Source organism: Schistocerca piceifrons, chromosome 5 (assembly GCF_021461385.2).
Source record: "Schistocerca piceifrons isolate TAMUIC-IGC-003096 chromosome 5, iqSchPice1.1, whole genome shotgun sequence".
NCBI classification, from domain to species: Eukaryota; Metazoa; Arthropoda; class Insecta; order Orthoptera; family Acrididae; genus Schistocerca; species Schistocerca piceifrons.
In genome coordinates, this window is record NC_060142.1 from 116,268,641 (window position 1) to 116,295,006 (window position 26,366).

The 26,366-nt window shown below is 44.6% G+C and overlaps 1 long non-coding RNA gene and 1 pseudogene across 1 annotated transcript in view; one reads left to right on the forward strand and one right to left on the reverse strand.

The window, feature by feature from the left end:
• Positions 1-26,366, reverse strand: part of LOC124799320 — a 159,388-nt gene that overhangs the window by 8,518 nt on the left and 124,504 nt on the right. The window lies entirely within an intron of this gene.
• Positions 2,839-2,956, forward strand: LOC124799822 (annotated as a pseudogene).

A 26,366-nucleotide genomic window follows, 5' to 3' on the forward strand; every position in this document is an offset into this window, starting at 1 on the left:
AAAAGTGAGGTTTAGGCCGGTTAGACAAAGTGAATCATTCGATACCACGTTTCTAAAACATGCAACACATGGTTTTTATGGAACTTCGCTATACATTGGAGCATTTTCAGCTATTATATTTTCCTCATACTACTCGTGAACTTGAGATCCCATAAAGATAGTCGACCTACCAATTTAACATTAAAATAGAGAAAAGTAAATGGAATTTGTAATTCGCCATCATTTAAGTCGCTTAAGTAATAACAAATAGCATATGTACTTTCAAAAACTTGAAATTTTATTTAAATTGTTCCATACTGTAATGTACTGTTCATTAGGTAAATAGCCACCTTTATATTACGATAATGTAGTAAATTTCACGAAAAATAAATGCATTTGATACAAAATCAAAAAATTACACAATGTAGACAATCTTTTAGACGTGTCATATTCTGGTAACTACGATTATTTAACATATACTTTGTATGTATTCTTGCCCTTATATTTTTCTGTTCATAAAAACATACACTTTCGTCACGGGTTTGCTCTGTAGAGGTATATTTTTAAACTGCACAACAAGCGTGGGCTGGGGTGTTGCCGAGCTGGGTGTTTCTAGAATAATCTAGTGGGCACACACATATTATAAACAGTACGCGGGTTAAAAGTCACGCCTATGTAGTCCGTTCCAGAGTATAGTTCGTAGTTTTTGTATTACATACATACATACACGTACGCAAGCAAGCAAGCAAGCAAGCGCGCGCACACACACACACACACACACACACACACACACACACACAGTCAGAGATTAGTTCTATCTTTGCAGACAGTTCGTACGTATTTTGTTCTAAAAATGTGCACCAGACTGCAGTGCTTTTTACAATCAGTTTCGCCGCTTTGACTATTCGGTATCGTTCATGTGGTGTCATCTTTAACTCGCATCGCGAGTTCCAAGGTTGGCACTACCAGGCAAGTACATTGCGCAACAGAGTTAAAGAATCACTTTTTTGAAATGCCGTAATTATTTCCCATTACGACGTATAAGTTAGACATTTGGCTTCCTTTTTAATGCTTCAAAAGCGTAGCGCTCTGCGATGTCACACTCGCCACCGCATCAAGCAGCAACGTGTCGACGCCATGCGGAAAGAAAACCCACAGCTCAGAAGTTCATATAAGGTGTAAGAAGGATTTATAATGACACATTGGCACCACATACCACCACAATTCTTCCCAGCGCCACCCTCTTGCCCACATTTCACCCCTTCTCTTGACGCCTTCGGGACGGAGGACAGAACGGATCGCCCAGCGATTTTCGTAAGTGTGGCCGAGAAAAACATTTCAGGGACACCACCGCTCCGAATATCGACACTAGAAGCCCTCACGGGATGACATAAAGCATGTCAACGAATCCATCCCTTCGCTAGAAGCGTTGATTCACACACATTTTGCGGGTGAAAACGACAGTTCACAGTGTGATGAGCACCAGGAACACGTTCTTAACAACCTTTGACACCGCTGGTTCCCGGCAGACGATTCAATCCTTCTCTAAAGACATCGAGGGCCAGCAACCTCACTGGACGTTATCACAACGCTTTGTATTGCAATGCGAGATCGTCGTTTTTGGTCTGGTGTACAGCGTGGAGCCAAAAGGGACCACTCAAAAACGAAATTTGAACGCGATCCGAAGCAACAAAGTACGCTCACGCTTTTTCAGCCCTCCTGTTTTGCGCCCTCCTGTGACGTGATCACTGAGGGGTGCGGTATTGAAACATGCGTGGATAAAAGTCCAAACTGTTCCCTCTAAACGCCCAGCTCGGCAACACCCCAGCCCACGCTTGTTGTGCAGTTTAAAAATATACCTCTACAGAGCAAACCCGTGACGAGAGTCCTATGCTCCTGCAGGTAGGCAACCACTTAACATATCTCTGTTCTGACATGCCTAGTAGCAAGCAACAACAAGTATCTCGCGGGATTTATCTGTGCAGGTACACTTTTAAACTGTTCAACAAGCGTGAGCTGGTGGCACTGACAGTATTGCCGAACTGGGGGTTAGAGGGACCCTTTGCCATTTTATTCACATATGTATCAATTTTGGAGGGCAGAAAACAAAGGGTGGAAAAAAATCGTAAAACGTCATAAGCACGCTGTGCTGCTTCAGGACTCCACGTTTTTGCACCATTAAAGAGGAAGGTTGTAGACACCCCTGAGCCAAATTTCGAACTGATATGTACATCTACAAGGATACTCTGCAAATCACATTTAAGTGCCTGGCAGAGGGTTCATTCAACGACCTTCACAGTAATTCCCTATTATTCCAATTCCGTACAGAGCGCGGAAAAAAGGAACACCTCTATCTTTCCGTGCGAGTTCTGATTTCTCTTATTTTGTTAAGATAATCGTTTCTCCCTATGTAGGTCAGTGTCAACAAAACATTTTTGCGTTCGGAGGAGTTAGTTGTTGATCGAAATTTCGTGAAAAGATTCCGCCACAATGAGAACGCCTTTGTTTTAATGATGTCCATCACAAATCCTGTATCATTTCAGTGACACACTGTCGCCTATTTCGCTTTGTGCTCCGTCAGTCTTATCTGGTAAGGATCCCACACCGCGCAGCAGTATTCTAAAAGAAACGGACAACCGTAATGTAGGCAGTCTCTTTAGTAGATCTGTTACATTTTCTAAGTGTCCTGCTAATAAAACGTAATCTTTGGTTAGCCTTGCTCACAACATTTTCTGTGTGTTCCTTCCAATGTAAGTTGTTTGTAATTGTAATTCCTAGGTATTTAGTTGAATTTACGGTCTTTAGATTTGACTGATTTGTCCTGTAACCGAAGTTTAACGGATTCCTTTTAGCACTCAGGCCACCGGCCTTGCCGCAGTGTTAACACCGGTTCCCGTCAGCTCACCGAAGTTAAGCGCTGTTGGGCTGGGCTAGTACTTGGATGGGTGACCATCCGGTCGGCCGAGCTTTGTTGGCAAGCGGGGCGCACTCGGCCCTTCTGAGGCAAACAGAGGTGCTGCTTGATTGAGAAGTAGCGGCTCCGGTCTCGGAAACTGACATACGGCCGGGAGAGTGGTGTGCTGACCACATGCCCCTCCATATTCGCATGAGGTGACGCCTGTGGTCTGAGGATGACACGGCGGCCGGTCGGTCCGTTGGGCCTTCATGGCCTGTTCGGGAGGAGAGAGAGTTTTTTTAGCACCCATGTGGATGACCTCACACGTGTCCTTATTTAGGGTCAACTGCTAATTTTTGCACCACACACAGATAGCTTTCTAAATAGTTTTTCAATTTGTTTTGATCTTCTAATGACTTTACTAGTCGATATACGACAATTTCATGTTCAAACAACCTAAGACGGCTGCTCAGATTGCCACCTAAATTGTTTATATAGATAAGGAACAGCAGAGGGACTATGACCCTACTATGGGGAACTTCAGAAATCTCTTCTGTTTTACCGCATGACTTTCTGTCAGCTACTACTAACTATGACCTCTCTGACAGGAAATCACTAATCTAGTCACATAACTGAGAAGACATTCCATAAGCACGCAATTTCACTACAAGCCGCTTGTGTAGTAAAGTGTCAAAAGCCTTTCGGAAATCTAGAAATACGGAATCAATTTGAAATCGCTTGTCAATAGCACTCAAAACTTACGTTGCAATGGAAAGTAACTATGGGGTATCGAAAAAGTTATCCTTTAATTGCGCTGCACAGTGTATTAGGCTCGTCTGAGGCCAGCCACAGTGGTTAAACTACGGCAAATGCTGTAGCTAACGTCCCCAGGAAGCTTCACAGCATCACCGCTATGGCTCATTGTCTAGGTACGCTTTTCAGTTCGCAGAAATTTGTGGCAGACCGTGCTCAGTGGTGTTCGTCATGGTCTGTGAAGCCTACTGCAGAGTGGGTGTGTCAACGTGTACCGTGAGAGGTAACGGACGAGCTGTGGCGCCCTGGAGATGTTATACGTTCGGAGTTGGGGCGGCCGCTCGGCCAGCCGGGGCCCGGCAGCAAACGCGGGGTGCCGAACGTTAGCCGGACGAGAGGGGTAGCCCCAGGGCATGGTCCAGCCGCGTGGCCGGGAATTCCGCTGTGACGAGGACGATGTTGTGTCGATGAAAGAGACTTGTAAGCCGAGAGCGCCGAAGATGGCGGACTTTGTGAAACCTTAACGGCAGACATTTCACCGTATAGAAATTAATAATAGGCAGATGAATCATGATAGCTCAAAAGGAAACTCGTACATTACCATTATTTGCACGACGATTCTGATGGTGTAATCAGATTTTCAATATCTTTATCAGTTTAAAGTTTAGTATTTGACTGTAAATTATACAAGTAACACCCAGCAACGAATTTCCAAAATCTAAACGGTTCATCCGATTTCGGCGATCTACGTGTCTTTAGAAAGCTATTAGTGTACACCTAAATTGGTATGAATTACAGGCATGTAACTTGAATAGTACACGAGCTATTGGAGATCAAAGTGACCGATTACTATCGATCGCGTCAGGCCATAAGTACTCCATAGTTACACGAAAAAACGGTAGTAGCATGCTTATAAATATATTTATTCGTCTATGTCTTTGTTTCTACATACTATTCATGACGAAATTGGTCAAATATTTACTGTGTTTTAGAAAGCACAGAGACATTAGACTACTGGCCTACTTTTTCTAGCAGTTCCTTTGATATATGTATGTTTAATTTGTTTATGTATCTAATAATGTGTGTTAGAGCGTGTTTATGGTCCAGTCGTAGGTTCAAAATGGCTCTAAGCACTATGGGACTCAACTGCTGAGGTCATTAGTCCCCTAGAACTTAGAACTAGTTAAACCTAACTAACCTACGGACATCACAAACAACCATGCCCGAGGCAGGATTCGAACCTGCGACCGTAGCGGTCTTGCGGTTCCAGACTGCAGCGCCTTTAACCGCACGGCCACTTCGGCCGGCCCAGTCGTAGGAATATTTATTTAATTTCAAGTTATTAAAATGTGAATCCAGTATTTCGAAAGTGTTTATGTTTGTGAGTGTACGTTAGCTTAGAGACGTGAAGGGAGCGCTCTAGCCAATCGTTACTAAGGGAGGCGACTACCGAAGTGAATGGAAGGGATTTCAGGGCAGTACGGGACAGGACACGGAAGTGCTGGACCCGACGGCGCGACGGACGGGAGTCGCAGGAAAGACAGGGAGAGTGAAGCGGTTTGCGCGTGGTCGCGAGAGATAGAAATACTTCGGAGTGCCGACTTGTAAACTTCTGAAATTTCCATGGTTTCTACAGTGAAGACGTAGTACGCGATTGGAAGTGAATATCTCGCGAGCTAAGTTGGTGTCCATAACTACACTACTGGCCATTAAAATTGCTACACCAAGAAGAAATGCAGATGATAAACGGGTATTCGTTAGACAAATATATTGTACTAGAACTGACATGTGATTACATTTTCACGCAATTTGGGTGCGTAGATCCTGAGAAATCAGTACCCAGAACAACCACCTCTGGCCGTAATGACGGCCTTGATACGCCTGGCCATTGAGTGAAACAGAGTTTGGATGGCGTGTACAGGTACAGCTGCCCATGCAGCTTCAACACGATACCACAGTTCATCAAGAGTAGTGACTGGCGTATTGTGACGAGCCAGTTGCTCGGCCACCATTGACCAGACGTTTTCAGTTGGTGAGAGATCTGGAGAATGTGCTGGCTGGGGCAGCAGTCCAACATTTTCTGTATCTAGAAAGGCTCGGACAGGACCTGCAACATGTGGTCGTGCATTATCCTGCTGAAACGTAGGGTTTCGCAGGGATCGAATGAAGGGTAAAGCCACGGGTCGTAACACATCTGAAATGTAACGTCCACTGTTCAAAGTGCCGTCAATGCGAACAAGAGGTGACCCATACCATAACGCCGGGTGATACGCCAGTATGGCGATGACGAATACACGCTTCCAATGTGCGTTCACCGCGATGTCGCCAAACACGGATGCGACCTTTGTGATGCTGTAAACAGAACCTGGATTCATTCGAAAAAATGACGTCATTGGATCTCGACCAACGCGAGCAGCAATGTCGCGGTACGATAAACCGCAACCGCGATAGGCTACAATCCGACCTTCATCAAACTCGGCAACGTGATGGTACGCATTTCTCCTCCTTACACGAGGCATCACAACAACGTTTCACCAGGCAACGTCGGTCAACTGCTGTTTGTGTATGAGAAATCGGTTGAAAACTTTCCTCAGGTCAGCACGTTGTAGGTGTCGCCACCGGCGCCAACCTTGTGTGAATGCTCTCAAAAGCTAATCATTTGCATATCACAGCATCTTCTTCCTGTCGGTTGAATTTCGCGTCTGTAGCACGTCGTCTTCGTGGTGTGGCAATTTTAATGGCCAGTAGTGTAGTTACGTGAAGTGGGAATCTATTGTTTCGCTGTTATTTAACCTACATTTTATTTAATTGCTGGACCATCGACACCAATAAGTGTTTTGCAGAAATATACCGCATTCTCATAAGTACTTCTACAATCGTACTCATCAATTATAGTCGTTAAGATGGTACCTGCAGATTTCATTTTATTGCAATCTTTTATTTGTAAATTAATATGTTACTTTCATAATTCGCAATTGCCGAGTGATAGAAACCTTCGACCTGTCGATGTGTGTGTTCTTATCGTATACTGTAGACTCAGCAGTATTTGGCCTGTAATGCGGCAACTACGTATCCCAGCCCCTAGACAACGAAACCAGCCAAAACTCTTAATATTGCAACTCTGAGTCTGAGGGTGCGTAGTTATTTGAAAGCCCGCAACCGGGAAGGACTGTTAATGCCTAGGACAGTATACCGTATTTTGAGTTCACAAATATTCCACTACTGTCCTGCCTACACATGGGCTAGCTTCTACACTGCAAGTCAAGTGTGTCACCATGAAGCGTTAACTACAAGTTGTGTCACGGCCACTTCCTGTTTAACTGCAGAATTTCCCTCCTCCAGAAGACGCGACGCAACTGTTCAGCGAAAAATCGTGGACCTTTTTGATAATGTGAGCGGTTGCTGTGATGTAAACTGAGACATTATTTGAAATGTATGCAGCTAACGACCAGCCAAGCCATTCACGGGAAATAAATAGGTAATTCGAATTAACGCAGTGTTTTCAGTTCTCATTTCAAGCCCGACGCACCTCAAGACAAAGGCCACTTTTGTTCAGAGATCGCTGATAAAAGCTAAGCACTGAATTTATCTAAAGAGTTTATTAATTGAATCACTTGTCTCACCCACGAATATCAGATACACTCGATTAGCGTTGAGCTTGCAGGAAAAGATAATTGAAAGATAATTTGCAACATTCACATTTGAAGAAAGCATTAATTTCCATATTTGTGATTAATTGGGAAGGGAATTATTTCACGCTTCACGGTACGCTCACACACTGAGAAGTGTAATTATGACATCACAATTTTCGTCCGGCTGCAACAACGGCTGCGTTCATAGCTAGGAGGGTTGAACGCGGTGCTCCACGGACGCGCCGCACTTTGGACTATGAGGGACACGTTTGAAGAGAACCCGACGACGAGCATTCGAAATATGGTCTGCTGTGGAGCACGCAGATTAGTAAGTGATCCGTTCTTCAATTCCCGGGCATTTGTTCCTCATCAAAGCTTTTCTACATGTCAGCAATCCCGCGCGGGATTAGCCGAGCGGTCTGACGCGCTGTAGTCATGGACTGTGCGGCTGGTCTCGGCGGAGGTTCGAGTCCTCCCTCGGGCATGGGTGTGTGTGTTTGTCCTTAAGATAATTTAGTTTAAGTAGTGTGTAAGCTTAGGGACTGATGACCTTAGCAGTTAAGTCCCATAAGATTTCACACACATTTGAACATTTTTGATTTGATGTCCGCAATGGGAACTGTGAAATATCATGTATATATTCTGTCTTAACACGCTGTTGTGTTATAAAAGTTGTATTCTCTCTTACAATTAGGTATGTCTTGTACATGAGAATTATGGGCCCATGAACTAAAAGTTCGTCCACAAGGTACTGTTTTACCACTCTACACATTTCTGTTTTCGTAAGTGAACTTAGAAACAGCTGCCAGCCGGTGTGGTCGAGCGATTCTAGGGGCTCCAGTCTGGAACCGCGCGACCACTACGGTCGCGCCGGCCGCTGTGGCCGAGTGGTTCTAGCCGCTTCAGTCTGGAACCGCGTGACCGCTACAGTCGCAGGTTCGAATCCTGCTTCAGGCATGGATGTGTGTGATGTTCTTAGGTTAGTTAGTTTTAAGTAGTTCTAGGGTCTAGGGGACTGATGACCTAAGATCTTACGTCCCATAGTGCTCAGAGCCATTTCAACCATTTGAACTACGGTCGCAGGTTCGAATCCTGCCTCGGGCATGAATGTGTGTGATGTCCTTAGGTTAGTTAGGTTTAAGTAGTTCTAAGGGACTGATGACCTCAGATGTTAAGTCCCATAGTGCTCAGAGCCATTTCAACCATTTGAACTACGGTCGCAGGTTCGAATCCTGCCTCGGGCATGGATGTGTATGATGTCCTTAGGTTAGTTAGGTTTAAGTAGTTCTAAATTCTAAGGGACTGATGACCCCAGATGTTAAGTGTCTTATTGCTCAGAGCCATTTGAACCATTTTTTAAAAACAGTGTTTTTCCTTCTTTTGTATTCTGGCAATGTATAACAAACAAACACTTACGGCAGAGTGCACTAACTTCGATTAAAAGTCAACTGCGATAAAGTTGTCATTTGACCCTGTTCAATGCAAAATTCTGGTGCACCGACATCGATCAGAGTTAAACGAGGGAGTTGTTAAATTCGACCGAGGCTCACGCCCGTTCTTCTAGAATGTCAAGGGTTTTATATGTATACGATGTTAAGATGGCGGCGCGTTTCCATGTACTGAGACAGACCCAAGACATCGTACACTGTACCCTGTACTTAAAGAGGAATCCAGAAATTTTATTAATTTATGAATCAATGTTATCAGGAGTCGAATGAAATCGTTCCTCCACAAGTGACAACATTGCCTGTTTTACCTCTAGCAAGGGGACAACACGGCAAGTGGAATTTCGTGATTTTCATATTTGTGGTACGTGAAGTTCAAAACTCAAATACACACCACTCCCAAAGCAGTTCGATGGAACTCTCAAAAATTCTCAAGAAAATCGACTTCTAAGTTTTCCGTCCACATTTAATACGCTAAAATGAAATAATTTGCTATCGATAAGCGCTCTGGCTCCATGGTAGAGTGCTTTCTCTCTCTGTGGGGAGTCTACATATACATCTACATTTATACTCCACAAGCCACCCAACGGTGTGTGGCGGAGGGCACTTTACGTGCCTCTGTCATTACCTCCCTTTCCTGTTCCAGTCGCGTATGGTTCGCGGGAAGAACGACTGCCGGAAAGCCTCCGTGCGCGCTCGAATCTCTCTAATTTTACATTCGTGATCTCCTCGGGAGGTATAAGCAGGGGGAAGCAATATATTGGATACCTCATCCAGAAACGCACCCTCTCGAAACCTGGACAGCAAGCTACACCGCGATGCACATCGCCTCTCTTGCAGAGTCTGCCACTTGAGTTTGCTAAACATCTCCGTAACGCTATCACGCTTACCAAATAACCCTATGACGAAACGCGCTGCTCTTCTTTGGATCTTTTCTATCTCCTCCGTCAATCCGATGTGGTACGGATCCCACACTGAAGAGCAATACTCAAGTATAGGTCGAACGAGTGTTTTGTAAGCCAACTCCTTTGTTGATGGACTACATTTTCTAAGGGCTCTCCCAATGAATCTCAACCTGGTAACCGCCTTACCAACAATTAATTTTATACGATCATTCCACTTCAAATCGTTCCGTACGCATACTCTCAGATATTTTACAGAAGTAACTGCTTCCAGTGTTTGTTCCGCTATCATATAATCATACAATAAAGGATCCTTCTATCTATGTACTCGCAATACATTACATTTGTCTATGTTAAGGGTCAGTTGCCACTCCCTGCACCAAGTGCCTATCCGCTGCAGATCTTCCTGCATTTCGCTGCAATTTTCTAATGCTGCTACTTGTCTGTATACTACAGCATCATCCGCGAAAAGCCGCACGGAACTTCCGACACTATCTACTAGGTCATATATATATATATATATATATATATATATATATATATATATATATATATATTGTGAAAAGCAATGGTCCCATAACACTCCCCTGTGGCACGCCAGATGTTACTTTAACGTCTGTAGACGTCTCTCCATTGAGAACAACACGCTGTGTTCTGTTTGCTAAAAACTCTTAAATCCAGCCACACAGCTGGTCTGATTCCGTAGGCTCTTACTCTGTTTATCAGGCGACAGTGCGGAACCGTATCGAACGCCTTCAGGAAGTCAAGGAAAATAGCATCTACCTGGGAGCCTGTATCAAATATTTTCTGAGTCTCATAAACAAATAAAGCGAGTTGGGTCTCACACGATAGCTGTTTCCTGAATCCATGTTGATTCCTACAGAGTAGATTCTGGGTTTCCAGAAACGACATGATACGCGTTCGACTCCACGTGGATTTAAATTTTATACAAAGGTGCATGTTCTATGAGCACTGACGTGAAGCGTAGAACACAAAAAGATAGAAAAAATTAATATTTCTTTTTAATTATACAGTCTTTATTATCAATCTTTTATAAAAAAGTAGCTAGTTAAGAACTTTTTTTATGAAAACTGGATTCTTGTTTTCAGTGCATAGTTAGAAATAAGAAGAAGTGGATTTTTCATGCAACTGACTATTAAATGTGTTAATTAGCATATATCTGATGAATTTTTATGTAAATGACGTAGGCGTTCGAACTGAACGGAAGAAATGAAAAAAATAATGGGCGAAACGAGAGGCTGTTCATTTCTTCTTTTATACTGCAGCCACCACATTTTTAATGCCGGAGAACTGATGTATTCGCATCGACCAAATCGAGATTCCGTTTCGTACTTCGAAACATTTGGTGTTCATCTTTTGTTTCCCATTTCGCAGAACATAAACCAACGGTTTAGCAGCGAGGTACAGCCACGTTTCTGCTTATTGACGACGGTGAGAGAATGTGACAATGATGTCACTCACCAGCGATTGTCTAGAAAACTTAAGTGTAGGCCTATATGCTGCCGTGTGCAAATTCACTTCTGTATTAACATCTTTCCGCATCTTCAGGCCGCCTTCCACTGCAACACACGGTCAAACGCACAGATGCCTGACGACGGTTTGCTGCACGGCGATTAACGTGGGTGCACCGCAGATGCATTTTAAATGCGGTTTACTCTCAATCGTGATCGCCGGACCTAAGTTATACTGCTTTTCGGCCGAGGTTGGCGCATTCGGCCGTTATTCTTAATTTCTTTTAGCATTAATTACAGATCTGACCAAGGCATTAGCCGAAATCACGTTGTAAATGAAGGAATATATTTAGCAGGTCTAGACGGGTTTGTTGTAGAGATGGGCAAAGTCGTTCACCCTTGGGAACTAGTTCACTGGTGATCGCTCTTCTTTGGGAACCGTTCATTTTTACTCGTTCACCGTTCACTGTGCTTGGTATATAGTTCTTAGGAAAAACTGAAAATTAGTACCATGGGTGACTGAAGATGGAGGGCGCCAAGAGAGGGCACTAGCCTCCCCCCTGGAGTACAGAGTTATTCATAAAAGAATTCTCACACACTTGCAATTTTACCGAGCGGGGTGGCGCAGTGGTTAGACACTGGACTCGCATTCGGGAGGACGACGGTTCAATCCCGCGTCCGGCCATCCTGATTTAGGTTTTCCGTGATTTCCCTAAATCACTCCAGGCAAATGCCGGGATGGTTCCTCTGAAAGGGCACGGCCGACTTCCTTCCCAATCCTTCCCTAATCCGATGAGACCGATGACCACGCTGTCTGGTCTCCTTCCCCAAACCAACCAACCAACTTGCAATTTTCGTGATTCTGCAAAACATCTCGTTTGTACAGAGTTCATACTCATAATAGAATTCTCACACACTTGTAATATTCGTGATTCTGCAAAGCATCCCGATTAGCGAACTGTAGCGTTGTGTGGCTGATCGCAGTGAAATAATATTAGGTGGCGCACGAAAAAACGGCCCCGAGTACAGACCGCTCGCCAATTGTGCACGATTTGTTGACCGCTACGAGTAGAATAGATAAACGTGTAATAATTAGGCAGTGAAGAAATAATAAATAAGCTAATGCAAACAACTTCGAAACAATAGATGACGACTGGTAAGCGACAATGAGCAGTCTAGTACTCGGGGCCGATTTTTCGTGCGCCGCCCCGTACCACTGAAATAATATTGTTGGAGTTATCACATTCTCTTTACAAAATGTGACACCAGACACTCGATTACGAAGTGCGAGATTGATTCGGTTGTAAGTTGGTCTGCCTTCCATAACAATGAACATGCTATTTTACCTTGGACCAAAAAAAAAGACGGAAAATGGCCACTCGTGTGCGCCGTGCCGACTTCCTTTGCATGTCTAATAACAAAAAAATTTTTGGCTCTTTGCGAGTATTTCTTCTGCTGTTTATCGAATAGTGAAGTAAGCTGATACGCCGTTTTGTTACCTGAAAAGGTGTGTGTCTTACATACCACGTACTTTTTATGTAATTTACGTAATTATAAAATACATTTTAATTACCTGTCGTGGACGCTAAATAAAATACGAAAAGAACCAGAAGTTAGGAGTTCAGAAAAGGTTTGAAACAGATCTAGAATGGGCGTGCGCAGTGAACGACACGAACAACAACTCGATACTGAACAAAGTAGGAGCAGTCGGCAGTGGAACTCCGACGGGTGGCCACGCGAAGGACGAGTCCGACAGAGCGAGACCGAGACAGACGGGAATGGGACCGAGTCTGCAATGCGACCGGCTGACGTGCCGTTGCGGGAACGACACCGACCGTTTCCCGTTCCCGGGAACTGTAAGTAGGAAGCCGCGACCGAAGTGAACTGTGAAAGGCCGTTCCTTAGAATTCGTTCCTCGCTCGTTCAGTTCATCTTGGTGAACCGTTCCTTTGGACCCGTTAGTTCGCGAACGACCCATCTCTAGTTTGCTGACAAAATGCAGGGTGAATATCAAGTTCCTTATCATTTCTGTCTTGGAGTTAATTTTTTTTATTTTTTCGAGTAATATAAAAGAATATACACAAGATATGAAAGAACAGCTGTTTTTGCTGACCGATCGCATCCGGAACTAGGTGAATGCCACTTTTCCCGGGAAATGGATTGAGCGAGCATCGTACACACTCTGGACTGTCCGCTCGCCCTATTTACCCACAGTGGGAGTTTTCATCTGGGGATTTATCACCTCCAATGGATATCAAGTGAAAAACAGTAAACTCCAGCAATTGAAAAACCGCAGTTTCGCAGGTGTGGAACAAATAACGCCAGCAATGTTAGAAATAGTGTTTCATTGAAATGATTTAAGTTTGTGTCAAGAAATGTGCAAATTGCTCTAAGCAGTATGGGACTTAACATCTGAAGTCATCGGTCTCCAAGAACTTAGAACTACTTAAACCTAACTAACCTAAGGACATCACACACATCCATGCCCAAGGCAAGATTCGAACCTGCGACCGTAGCAGCAGCGCGGTTCCGGACTGAAGCGCCTAGAAATGCTCGGCCGCCGCGGCCGGCTATCAAGAAATGTCTCAACATATGTTCATGTTGTTTACAGTCCGTAAAAAAGTGCTAAAGTGGAAAATGGTAAGTGATTTTAGAAAGACCCTGTGCAACCGACAACTGCCGCTAGACTGCGCTGCGGTCGCAAATCACGGTGAGCAGCACGTTAAGTTCCGTGTGATGAAGCAGTTCATTTCTGGGGGTGCACCAACCCCGTTGCAAACCACGATAGGCATTCTTCACGATGAGAAACACGTCCGTGTGAGGAAGGCTGTCTCTTCAGGACCACGGTGGGGAGATTTGGCAGTACGCCTCGATGTCAACTCTACTCACATGCTTTCACCCACACATGTCACGTGTTGCTAGTACTGACTGCACCAAATACTCCCATGAAAGGATCTGTTATACAGCGTGGTCCATTGATAGTGACCGGACCAAATATCTCACGAAATAAACATGAAGCGGAAAAACTACAAAGAACGAAACTCGTCTAGTTTGAAGGGGGAAACCAGATGGCGCTATGGTTGGCCCGCTAGATGCCGCTGCCATAGGTCAAACGGTTATCAACCGCGTTTTTTAAAACAGGAACCCACATTTTTTATTACATATTCGTGTAGTACGTAAAGAAATATGAATGTTTCAGTTAGACCACTTTTTTCGCTTTGTGATAGATGTGCGCTGTAATAGTCACAAACGTATAAGCACGTCGTATCACGTAACATTCCGCCAGTGCGGACAGTATTTGCTTCGTGATACATTACCCGTGTTAAAATGGACCATTTACCAATTGCGGAAAAGGTCGATATCGTGTTATGTATGGCTATTGTGATCAAAATGCCCAACGGGCTTGTGCTATGTATGCTGCTCGGTATGCTGGGCGACATCGTCCAAGTTTCCGGACCGTTCGATAGTTACGTAATTTAAGGAAACAGGAAGTGTTCAGCCTCATGTGAAACGCCAACCACGACCTGCAACAAATGATAATGCCCAAGTAGGTGTTCTAGCTGCTGTCGCGGCTAATCAGTAGCAGACAAATTGCGCGAGAATCGGGAATCTCAAAAACGTCGGTGTTGAGAATGCTACATCAACATCGATCGGACCCGTGCCATATTTCTATGCACCAGGAATTGCATGGCGACGACTCTGAACGTCGTGTACAGTTCAGCCACTGGGCACAAGAGAAATTACGGGACGATGACAGATTTTTTGCACGCGTTCTATCTAGCGACGAAGCGTGATTCACCAACAGCGGTAACGTAAACCGGCACAATATGCACTATTGGGCAACGGAAAATCCACGATGGCTGCGACAAGTGGAACATCAGCGACCTTGGCGGGTTAATGTATGGTGCGGCATTATGGGAGGAAGGATAATTGGCCCCCATTTTATCTATGGCAATCTAAATGGTGCAATGTATGCTGATTTTCTACGTAATGTTTTACCGATGTTACTACAAGATGTTTCACTGCATGACAGAATGACGATGTACTTCCAACATGATAGATGTCCGGCACATAGATCGCCTGCGGTTGAAGTGGTATTGAAACAGCATATTTCATGACAGGTGGATTGGTCGTCGAAGCACCATACCATGGCCCGCACGTTCGCCGGATCTGACATCCCCGGATTTCTTTCTGTGGGGAAAGTCGAAGGATATTTGCTACCGTGATCCACCGACAACGCCTGACAACATGCGACAGCGCATTGTCAGTGCATGTGCGAACTTTACGGAAGGCGAACTACTCGCTGTTGAGAGGAATGTCGTTACACGTGTTGCCAAATGCATTGAGGTTGACAGACATCATTTTGAGTATTTATTGCATTAATGTGGTATTTACAGGTAATCACGCTGTAACAGCATGCGTTCTCAGTAATGATAAGTTCCCAAAAGTACATGTATCACATTGGAACAACCGAAATAAAATGTCCAAACGTACCTACGTTCTGTATTTTAATTTTAAAAAACCTACCTGTTACCAACAGTTCGTCTAAAATTGTGAGCCGTATGTTTGTAACTATTATAGGTCCATCTATCACAAAGCGAGAAAAGTGGTCCAACTAAAACATTCATATTTCTTACGTACTTACGTACTACACGAATATGTAATAAAAAATGGCGGTTCCGTTTGCCCTATAGCAGCGCCATCTAGCGGGCCAAACACAGCGCCATCTGGTTTCCCACTTCAGGCTAGACAAGTTTCGTTCTTTGTAGTTTTTTCGTGAGATATTTGGCCCGGTGACGATCAATGGACCACCCTGTATACCTGTTCCCGGCTTACATTTGTTTCAAACACAGGCTCCTTCAGTACTTAGACTGCCCCGTGGTGGTCTGCAACGTCTTCCTTTGTGCTAAAAGCACCGCGGAAGTCGCTGTTTGGTGTTGGCGGCACGCTGCCTTTTTATCTCTGCTCCGTGTTCCCAAGTCAAGGTTCAGCGCGCGGGAGATAGGCCTGTAATCGCGAAGATTCATCTGCGTGACTAGCGAGTAATTTTATCTAGAGGACCCACTGCGAAGATGCAGACGCCCCAACTATTTGTTCTAATGAATAAGAATAAGTCGCGGTTATTGTGGGAACCTCTGGAGGCGCCCAGAGGTGGCTCGACAGAGTATGGTTCAAATGGCTCTAAGCACTATGGGGGTTAACATCTGAGGTCATCAGTCCCCTAGACTTAGAACTACCGAAACCTGACTAACCTAAGGACATCACACATAACCTGCGACCGTAGCAGCAGCGCGGTTCTGGACTGAAGCGCCTAGAACAGCTCGGCCACAGCGGCCGGCTTTTATTTACAAAACAAGTATTTATATGCTTGCTGTGGAGGATGGCCACACGAACAAACTTGTTAACCGAAGAATTATTTTTATCTGTCTGAGGCAGACACCTACATGCACATGTGGGGAAGAAGGTTCCCCAGAACACACTTACATTTTCTGCGGGCAATACGCCAACAATAGACATACACTACACTTAGACTACACAGATACAGACATTGATATATACACAGCAATAAGAGACGAAAAACAATGGGCACTATTAAACGCACTGACAAACAGTATTTCAAAAACAACACACGAAGAGTACATGCGGACACGACATAACAGACATGCCTATGTGGACCGTAACAACAAACTCCAGAGGGTGGACAGTGACGGCGAAAACAGTGACAATTAGGAAGAACAGGAGGAGGAAGCTGAGATGTGACAGTAAATAAGCATAAGGTGCTGGCGATCTAGCGAAGAAATCACCAAATGCTGTACATGGATGGGCACCTAAAGTAGTTAATACATAGGATTAGTAATAAATAGGAGAAGGAATATTATTTCTCTACTAATAACCATTTGTGTGTGTGTGTGTGTGTGTGTGTGTGTGTGTGTGTGTGTATGTGCGCGCGCGCGATTGGTGGTCAACGGCTCGAAGAAACCATTCCGAGGTATTCACCGTCAGTCACATTCGGTGATGATACTAACAAATCTCTCTTCTATCCTATCATCCTTCTATATTCTTCTTTTGAAAAAAATTATTTATATTTCAACCTTAAATTATTGTTATTTTGCAAAGTATCATTCTTTGTAAATTCTGTAGATAAAACAAAAGAAAACTGTAAAAAGATGAAAAACGAAAATTGTAAGATGTACGACCTGTTTTAAACATCAGGTAACTGGTCTATAATTTGGCAATAAATAAATAAATAAAAAATATAGATCGATGAATGAAGGAAGTACAAAAATGTCAGGAAAAAACGGAAAACAGCAATGTGAGACAGTGACGAATGAAATAAATATAAAGTTCATGGAAGCCAAGGCGAAATGGCTGCAGGAAAAAGTCAAGAAAACGAAAACGAAATGGTCATCGGAAGGTCAGATCGAGCACATACCGGGTGGTTATAATTGAAGTACAGCTACTCACAGAGTTGAAGGGTCGGCTGTAATTATCGTATGACAGTGAAACTCGGTACATATGCTAGTGCGTCAATGCAGAACCGATTTAAGCTGTAAAAGATATTAGTTACAATTTTGGTCACCAGGTGCATATCTGGCGCTGTACACTGTTTGTCTGACATTAACGCTGCTATTTGACAAACCGTAACGTGATGGAATAGTTTGGCTGTTGGGAAGAGTGACCGTGCTTTGTGTAGTGTAACTGGTTTTTGTGAACGAAACCAATTACAGTGCTGCGTTGAGAGAGTATCGCAGACTGAAAGGTCTGAAGACAGGTGCGGTGTCAATAAATGGTTTAAGAGGATGATAATGAAATCCGAAAACACGGGTGACCGTGGTTTGGCACCTGGAAGAGAAGGCGTCCTATGCCGGTGAATGTTACTGATGAGGCTGCTGTTGCTGTATGTGACCACGCAACACGTTTGTCGGTTATTGCTAGCGCTCGTGCAGTGTCACGAGCGCTAGTCCATCCGATGGTCAACAGTGCAGAAAGTTTCGCGGTCTATATTATACTGGCACCGGTACAAGATCCAGACGGTGCAGCAACTGAAACTTCAGGAGTCGCAGCAACGTTCTGAATTTGCTCTTCAGTTTCTGGCACGGATCGAAGTTGGTGACATCTGCTCTGGAAACATTCTGTGGAATGGCCAGACATACACTCCTGGAAATGGAAAAAAGAACACATTGACACCGGTGTGTCAGACCCACCATACTTGCACAGGACACTGCGAGAGGGCTGTACAAGCAATGTTCACACGCACGGCACAGCGGACACACCAGGAACCGCGGTGTTGGCCGTCGAATGGCGCTAGCTGCGCAGCATTTGTGCACCGCCGCCGTCAGTGTCAGCCAGTTTGCCGTGGCATACGGAGCTCCATCGCAGTCTTTAACACTGGTAGCATGCCGCGACAGCGTGGACGTGAACCGTATGTGCAGTTGACGGACTTTGAGCGAGGGCGTATAGTGGGCATGCGGGAGGCCGGGTAGACGTACCGCCGAATTGCTCAACACGTGGGGCGTGAGGTCTCCACAGTACATCGATGTTGTCGCCAGTGGTCGGCGGAAGGCGCACGTGCCCGTCGACCTGGGACCGGACCGCAGCGACGCACGGATGCACGCCAAGACCGTAGGATCCTACGCAGTGCCGTAGGGGACCGCACCGCCACTTCCCAGCAAATTAGGGACACTGTTGCTCCTGGGGTATCGGCGAGGACCATTCGCAACCGTCTCCATGAATCTGGGCTACGGTCCCGCACACCGTTAGGCCGTCTTCCGCTCACGCCCCAACATCGTGCAGCCCGCCTCCAGTGGTGTCGCGACAGGCGTGAATGGAGGGACGAATGGAGACGTGTCGTCTTCAGCGATGAGAGTCGCTTCTGCCTTGGTGCCAATGATGGTCGTATGCGTGTTTGGCGCCGTGCAGGTGAGCGCCACAATCAGGACTGCATACGACCGAGGCACACAGGGTCAACACCCGGCATCATGGTGTGGGGAGCGATCTCCTACACTGGCCGTACACCACTGGTGATCGTCGAGGGGACACTGAATAGTGCACGGTACATCCAAACCGTCATCGAACCCATCGTTCTACCATTCCTAGACCGGCAAGGGAACTTGCTGTTCCAACAGGACAATGCACGTCCGCATGTATCCCGTGCCACCCAACGTGCTCTAGAAGGTGTAAGTCAACTACCCTGGCCAGCAAGATCTCCGGATCTGTCCCCCATTGAGCATGTTTGGGACTGGATGAAGCGTCGTCTCACGCGGTCTGCACGTCCAGCACGAACGCTGGTCCAGCTAAGGCGCCAGGTGGAAATGGCATGGCAAGCCGTTCCACAGGACTACATCCAGCATCTCTACGATCGTCTCCATGGGAGAATAGCAGCCTGCATTGCTGCGAAAGGTGGATATAGACTGTACTAGTGCCGACATTGTGCACGCTCTGTTACCTGTGTCTTTGTGCCTGTGGTTCTGTCAGTGTGATCATGTGATGTATCTGACCCCAGGAATGTGTCAATAAAGTTTCCCCTTCCTGGGACAATGAATTCACGGTGTTCTTATTTCAATTTCCAGGAGTGTATTTTACACTTTGGGGTGCAGTGAATATACAGAACTGCCGAATCTGGAGTACTGTTAAACCGGGTGTTGTGCTCGAACAGCCGTTGGACTCGCCGTTATGTGGCTGTGTGGTGCGGATTCACAAGCACCTTTATTCTCGCTCCGTTCTTCTCTCAAGAGAATACACCCAGAGGGCCTGTGAAGTGTACCGTGACGTCTGTACGTTATGTAGATCACCTTGTACAGTGCTCGTAAGGTCAAAACACACAAACATACACTCCTTGTACGGTATGTGACTGCTGCTTTGCAAGAGCGCAACTGTGCGCAAACCACTGTCTTCACGCAACATGGAGCAACACCTCACGTCGCTAACCCGGTGAATGATCTGCGCAATGTAACCTTCCACGAACGTGTTATCTCCAGAGGATTTCCAGCTGCGTGGCCTGCGATATCACCTGATCCAAAACCATGTGACATTTGGCTCTGGGGCTATCTAAAAGAGAGACACATTCGGCCTTTATCTGATCTGAAGGCCAGTATATAGGAACACGCTGCTCAGATTCCACCGGAACTGCTGCGAGCAACTGTTGATCAAGTGGTTTTGCGGATACAGCATCTCATCGACGTCTCCGGTGCAACAAATTGTCTAAACTAAACTGTGGTTAATAACACAATCAACATTAAGCCTTTCTCATCTGCCCACGTCCCGTTCCAAATCAATTTCATATGAAAACATTTCTGCACGTCTTTCTTGTATTCAAAGCACCAGATTTGCACCTGGTGGCCAAAACTGGAACCATTTTTTTCCAGCGTGAATGGGTTCCGCATTAACACATTACCGTATCTACCAGATTTTGTTGTCACGGTGTAAGTACAGACCACACTGCACCTCTGTGAATAGCTGCTCTTTAATTATGACCATCGCGTAAAAAAATCTGCGGTAAAATTAAAAGCAATGGGGTCAATATCAAGGGTGCAATGGAAATTCTGCTGTTATCTATTTATTTATCGTTTGATGACAGAAAAATATAGAAACTATTTACGACAAATACATGCATTGCTATAGAAATACACACACTCTTAAGTTCGTAATGGAGACAAAGCTCGCAGTCCAGGTTGGAAATCTAGTCAGAAGCTCTTGCAGACAAATTGTAAAGGTTTTCCACTGTCCCTTTGAGTATTCTGAGGGAACATTCACACGTTATGCGATTTACTGTCACACTGAGGGGGGGGGGGGGGGGGGGACTTCCATTCACAAGCAGTGTCGTCGCGGTGGATGAAGACTTGTTGGTCACCCCTAGGGAATTTTGATTAATTGGTGATGCTTCATGGGAGATTGCTCCTGCCATTGATTGTTCCAGGTTTCTTGCATGTTGAAGTTAGTGTCCTGGGGGTCGATTGTTGTACGCCACGAGTGTTTTCTGGACCCCAGCCGCTGGGTTCCTGATGATGAAATTTCTCAGTTAATTGATCATTCGAAGTTGTTTTCCACTCTTGTTCACACGTTCAGCAATGACTTTGATCTGCTTATGGATGGTTGTGGAATATTACTAGGTTCTGGTAGCGTGTTTCTGGGACGGGTACACCCTATGATGAGGCGGACTGCTTGATTGCGCTGTTTGTCAATTACTTTAGTGCGAGCACTGTTTAGCCAGGAGTAACAGCAGTATTACCGGACTGAGTATGAAAGACTTACAGTCGATGATCTGAGGACGACTGCAGTGGCACTCCAGGGTGGGTCCTGTTAACTTCTAGGGTATATGGTTCCGAAGTTTGATTATAGGTGCCGCATGCCGCTGATAGATCTTCTATGTCTAGGCTCACACCTTGGTATCTTGAAGTGTTGCAATATTGAAGACGCTGATCTCTAAATGTAATGGTAGGCTTTTAGTTTGCTTCTTTATTTCGCAAGTGGATAGTTGATACAACGGTCTTTTGATGATTTGGTAGGAAAGAATAATGTTTGAAATATTCATCCAGAGGAGAAAGTGGATAGGTAGAAAGAGTATATTGAAAGCCTGCACGATTGGGAAGACTTATCAGATGTGATAGAAGAAAGAATGGGAGTAGATATAGAAGGCATAAGTGATACACTACTACAGTCCGATTTTTACAGATTAAAAAGGATGTAAGACAGGGATGCACTCCTCCGCTCCTACTGTTCATTCTATACATGGAAGAAGGAATGACGGAAATAAATGAAGGGATTACAATTCAGGCTGAAAAGAAGTCAATGATAAGTAGTTTTTTGCTGATTACAATGCTAACGTCAGTCAAGCTGAAGACTTACGGGATCTGCTGATGGAGTGAACAGTCTAATGAGTAAATATGGAGTGAGAGTAAACCGAAGAAAGACGATAGTAATGATGAGGAGCACCACAAATGAGATTAGTGACTAACTTAATTGGGACCACAAAATATACGAAGTTAAGAAATTCTGCCACCTCGGAAGCAAAATAACACAAGACATGCAACCAGGGCATTCCTGCCCAAGAGCCGTTGGCTGGTATCGAATATCTGCCGTAATCTGAGGAAGGAATTTCTGAGACTGTACGTTTGCAGCACAACACTGTATGGCAGTGATTCATGGCCCACAGGAAAACCGGAAAGAACAGAAGGAAAGCATTCGACGTGTGGTGCTACAGAAAGATGTTGAAAATTAGATGGACTGATGAAGAACGATGACATCCTCCGCAGGATCGCTTATGGATGAAAAATACGAAAAACGCTGACATGAAGAAGGGAAAGTAGGGAATAACTTCCGTGGTAGAAGATGGAGCTGCAGAGGGTGAAAACTGTAGGGAAGTCTGGAATACACACAACAAATACACTGATGAGCCAAACAAAGTGGTACACCTGCCTTATGTCCTGTAGAGCCCGCACGAGCACGCAGAACTGCCGTAACTCGACGTGGCATGGACTCGACTAACGTCGGAAGTAGTGCCGGAGGGAACTGACACCATGAATCCTGCAGGGCTCCGTAAGAGTACGAGGGGGTGAAAACCCCTTCTGAACAGCATTTTGCAAGGCATCCCAGATATGCTCAATGTTCATGTCTGGGGAGTTTGGTAGCCAGCGGAAGTGTTTAAACTCGGGAGAGTGTCCGTGGAGCCACTCTGTAAAAATTCTGGATGTATGGGGTGTGGTATTGTCCTGCTGGTATTGCCCAAGTCCGTCGGAATGCACAATGGACACGAATGGATGCAGGTGATCAGACAGGATGCTTACGCAAGAGTCACCTGTCACAGTCGTATCCAGACGTATCAGGGATCACATATCATTCCAATTACAGAGCCTCCACCAGCTTCAACAGTCTCCTGCTGACATACAGGATCCATGTCATACCCGTACACATCCATCCACTCGATACAATTTGAAACGAACTCGTCCGACCAGGCATTATGTTTCCAGTCATCAACAGTCGGTGTTGACGGGCCCAGGCGTGGCGTAAACCTTCGTCTCGTGCAGTCATCAAGGGTACACGGGTGGACCTTCGGCTCCGAAAGCCCATACCAATGATGTTGCGTTGAATGATTCGCACGCTGACACTTGTTGATTGCCCAGCACTGAAATCTGCAGCAATTTGCGGAAGGGTTTCACTTCTGTCACGTTGAACGATTCTCTTCAGTCGTCGATGGTCCTGTTCTCGCAGGATCTCTTTCTGGCCGCAGAGATGTCGGAGATTTGATGTTTTATCGGATTCCTGATATTCAAGGTACACTCGTTAAATGGTCGTATGCGAAAACCCCCACTTCATCGCTAACTCGGTGATGCTGTGTCGCATCGCTCGTGCGCCGATTACAACACCACATTCAAAGTCATTTAAATCTTGAAAACCTGCCATTGTACCAGCAGTAACCGATCTAACAAGTGCGCCAGACAATTACAGTGTGATATAGGCGTTGCGGACAGGAGCGTCGTATTATGCCTGTTTACATATCTCTGTATTTGAATACGCATGTCTATACCATTTTCTTTGGTGCTTCAGTGTGATTCGGATGGAATTTGTGGCGATCCCCCGGGAGGTAATAGCGACAATAAATGACGGTGTCAGATATTAAATTTAAGTTCAGTCCTGACCGTAGCACGGTTTCAGTTAACAACATGACACTGAGCTGTACAGTATTGTATTGCCCCCGTTTGTTCTGAATGTAAAACAGCCTCAAAGAGAAAGAAGGCAGCAGCGTCCATCAACATAAATTAGGTTTACTGCGTTCACTGTTTCTGCCCTAAATACAGAAACCGGTGACAATGTCGACCCTTCAGAGTTCGCTGAAACATCTGTAAACATTTCTGCATGCCGACGAGGATTTGTTAATTATGTAAATGGCGATATGACTTCTGTTAACGAAATTATCGCCGTTCGTTCGTCTGGAGCAGTGACGACAATGATGAGTCATAAGTTGACGAAGTTGACGCTTAGTCTGAAGACATTATAACACATACAGAGGCAACAAAATAATGGCTTATTTGGAGCGCCAGGTGGAAACTGCTTCGATCGAAGTAACTCCGCTGTAACGCCAGTGTGACTGTGCTGCACATAAACAACGTACAAACGTGTCTCATAGAATGCTTACTAATTTTTCATTTTATGATTCAAATGGCTCTGAGCACTATGGGACTTAACATTTGAGCATCAATCCCCTAGACGTAGAACTACTTAAACCTAACTAACCTAAGGACATCACACACATCCATGCCCGAGGCAGGATTCGAACCTGTGACCGTAGCAGCAGCGCGGTTCCGGACTGACGCACCTAGAACCACTCGGCCACAGCGCCCGGCTTCAGTTTATAGAACTCACTTTTTCGTTACGTGAAAATAATGTACAGTTAGTTTGTTTATGGTTGTTAATCAACGTCACTCTAATTGTTTTCTGAATTTCAAGATTATCCTTATTTTTGATAATACAGGTGACCTACGTTCCCATGTAGTCCAGGTAAATGGGGTTCCGCTGCACTGACATAGCAGAGACAGAGAAAGAGAGAGAGATAGAGAGAAAGAGAGAGAGAGAGGGGGGGGGGGGGGTAGGGACAGAAAAAGAAACTTTGGAAAAGTGCGTTGGTGGGCGAGGTATTTTGTTGATGGATGAAAAAAAGTATCACAATGAGTTCGGTAGTTTCCGAGAAATGAGGTGGTAAATTAGAAGCAGGTGTCCATGAGGAAAACTATCTAAACAAAAACTTAAAAAACACCTGGCCCATTTAAATAAGAACAAATTTTGACATGCTTAGGGGCACTATAGATATCTATATCAGACGTAAATTTCAGATTTTTAAAACGTTTCTCGCAGGAGACGAGAGACTTCAAAGTAGAGAGCGGGGCGGTGTGTTGTATGACTGTGGGCAATGCAGTGTAACACAACTTCGCAGCTTTGGGCCTCAAACGTCCAGGCGTCGTACGTAGAAAACGAGCCGCATTTGCGCACGAGAGCACACGGGCGCCAAGAACCGCCACCAAGAATCGAATTAATTTCTTCGGTGTCCCACTTTGTTGTAATAATTGTTGCAATATTTCTTGAATACATAGTGAATAAGTCCATATTTGTAAAAGGGTGAAATCATCTTCGACGAAGAGCAATTTGGTTTCCGGATAAGCGTATGAGGGTCGTTCAATAAATAACGTCATAATTATTTATTTATTTATTTATTTTTAACATACGGAGTGTCCAACGAGGAATGGTCAACATTGAGGGATATTACAGGACCGAATCTTTCGAAGCAATGGAGACCAGTAACCATGTGCTCTACACCGCTTATCTTACGAGCTATGAGCACTTCTTTACTTCGCCACTGTGTAACACATCTCCTCTACTGAACATGTGCTCATAGTGATTAAAGTATGTGCTGTACAGTCCGTGTATACTTATTTTTCTTGTTTTGTTTCACACTACCTCCTCCCAAAATATGGAAATTTGATTTTATTTGATTTATTGCTCATTAGAGACCTGTTGCCTTACATTTTATAACAGGTCGTTCATTTTACAGTTTTTTATGTAGATTGCAAAACATATTCCATATTACAAACAGCAATTATTGTTTTCAGGAATTAGAAGGGAAGTAATAATAAATTAAAAGTACATTAGAAATTGAAAGAAAAAAAAACACAAAAATCTTCAAATTTTAAGCCTTGCAGTCCCCATTTGCTACAGTTTAATTTACAGATTAAGATTTCTAAACACTATTTACAAAAACAGTGTAACTATTATGTACATTGTGAAGAGCAGTGGTGTGTGAGTAAAGTATATTATTTCTTGGCGTTATTAATTAACTCTCAGTTCCTATGTTATAAGGTAAGTGTCAGGAAGTCGTTTCTGAAAGTATTTGTATGGAATGTAGCCATGTATGGAAATGAAACGTGAACGATAAATAGTTTAGACAAGAAGAGAATAGAAGCTTTAGAAATGTGGTGCTACAGAAGAATGCTGAAGATTACTTGGGTAGATCACATAACTAATGAAGAGGTATTGAATAGAATTGGAGAGATAAGAAATTTGTGGCACAACTTGACTAGAAGAAGGGATCAGTTGGTAGGGCATATTGTGAGGCATCAAGCGATCGCCAATTTAGTTTTGGAGGGCAGCGTGGAGGGTAAAAATCGTAGATGGAGACCAAGAGGTGAATACACTAGACAGATTCAGAAGGATGTAGGTTGCAGTAGGTACTGGGAGATGAAGGAGCTTGCACAGGATAGAGTAGCATGGAGAGCTGCATCTAACCAGTCTCTGGACTG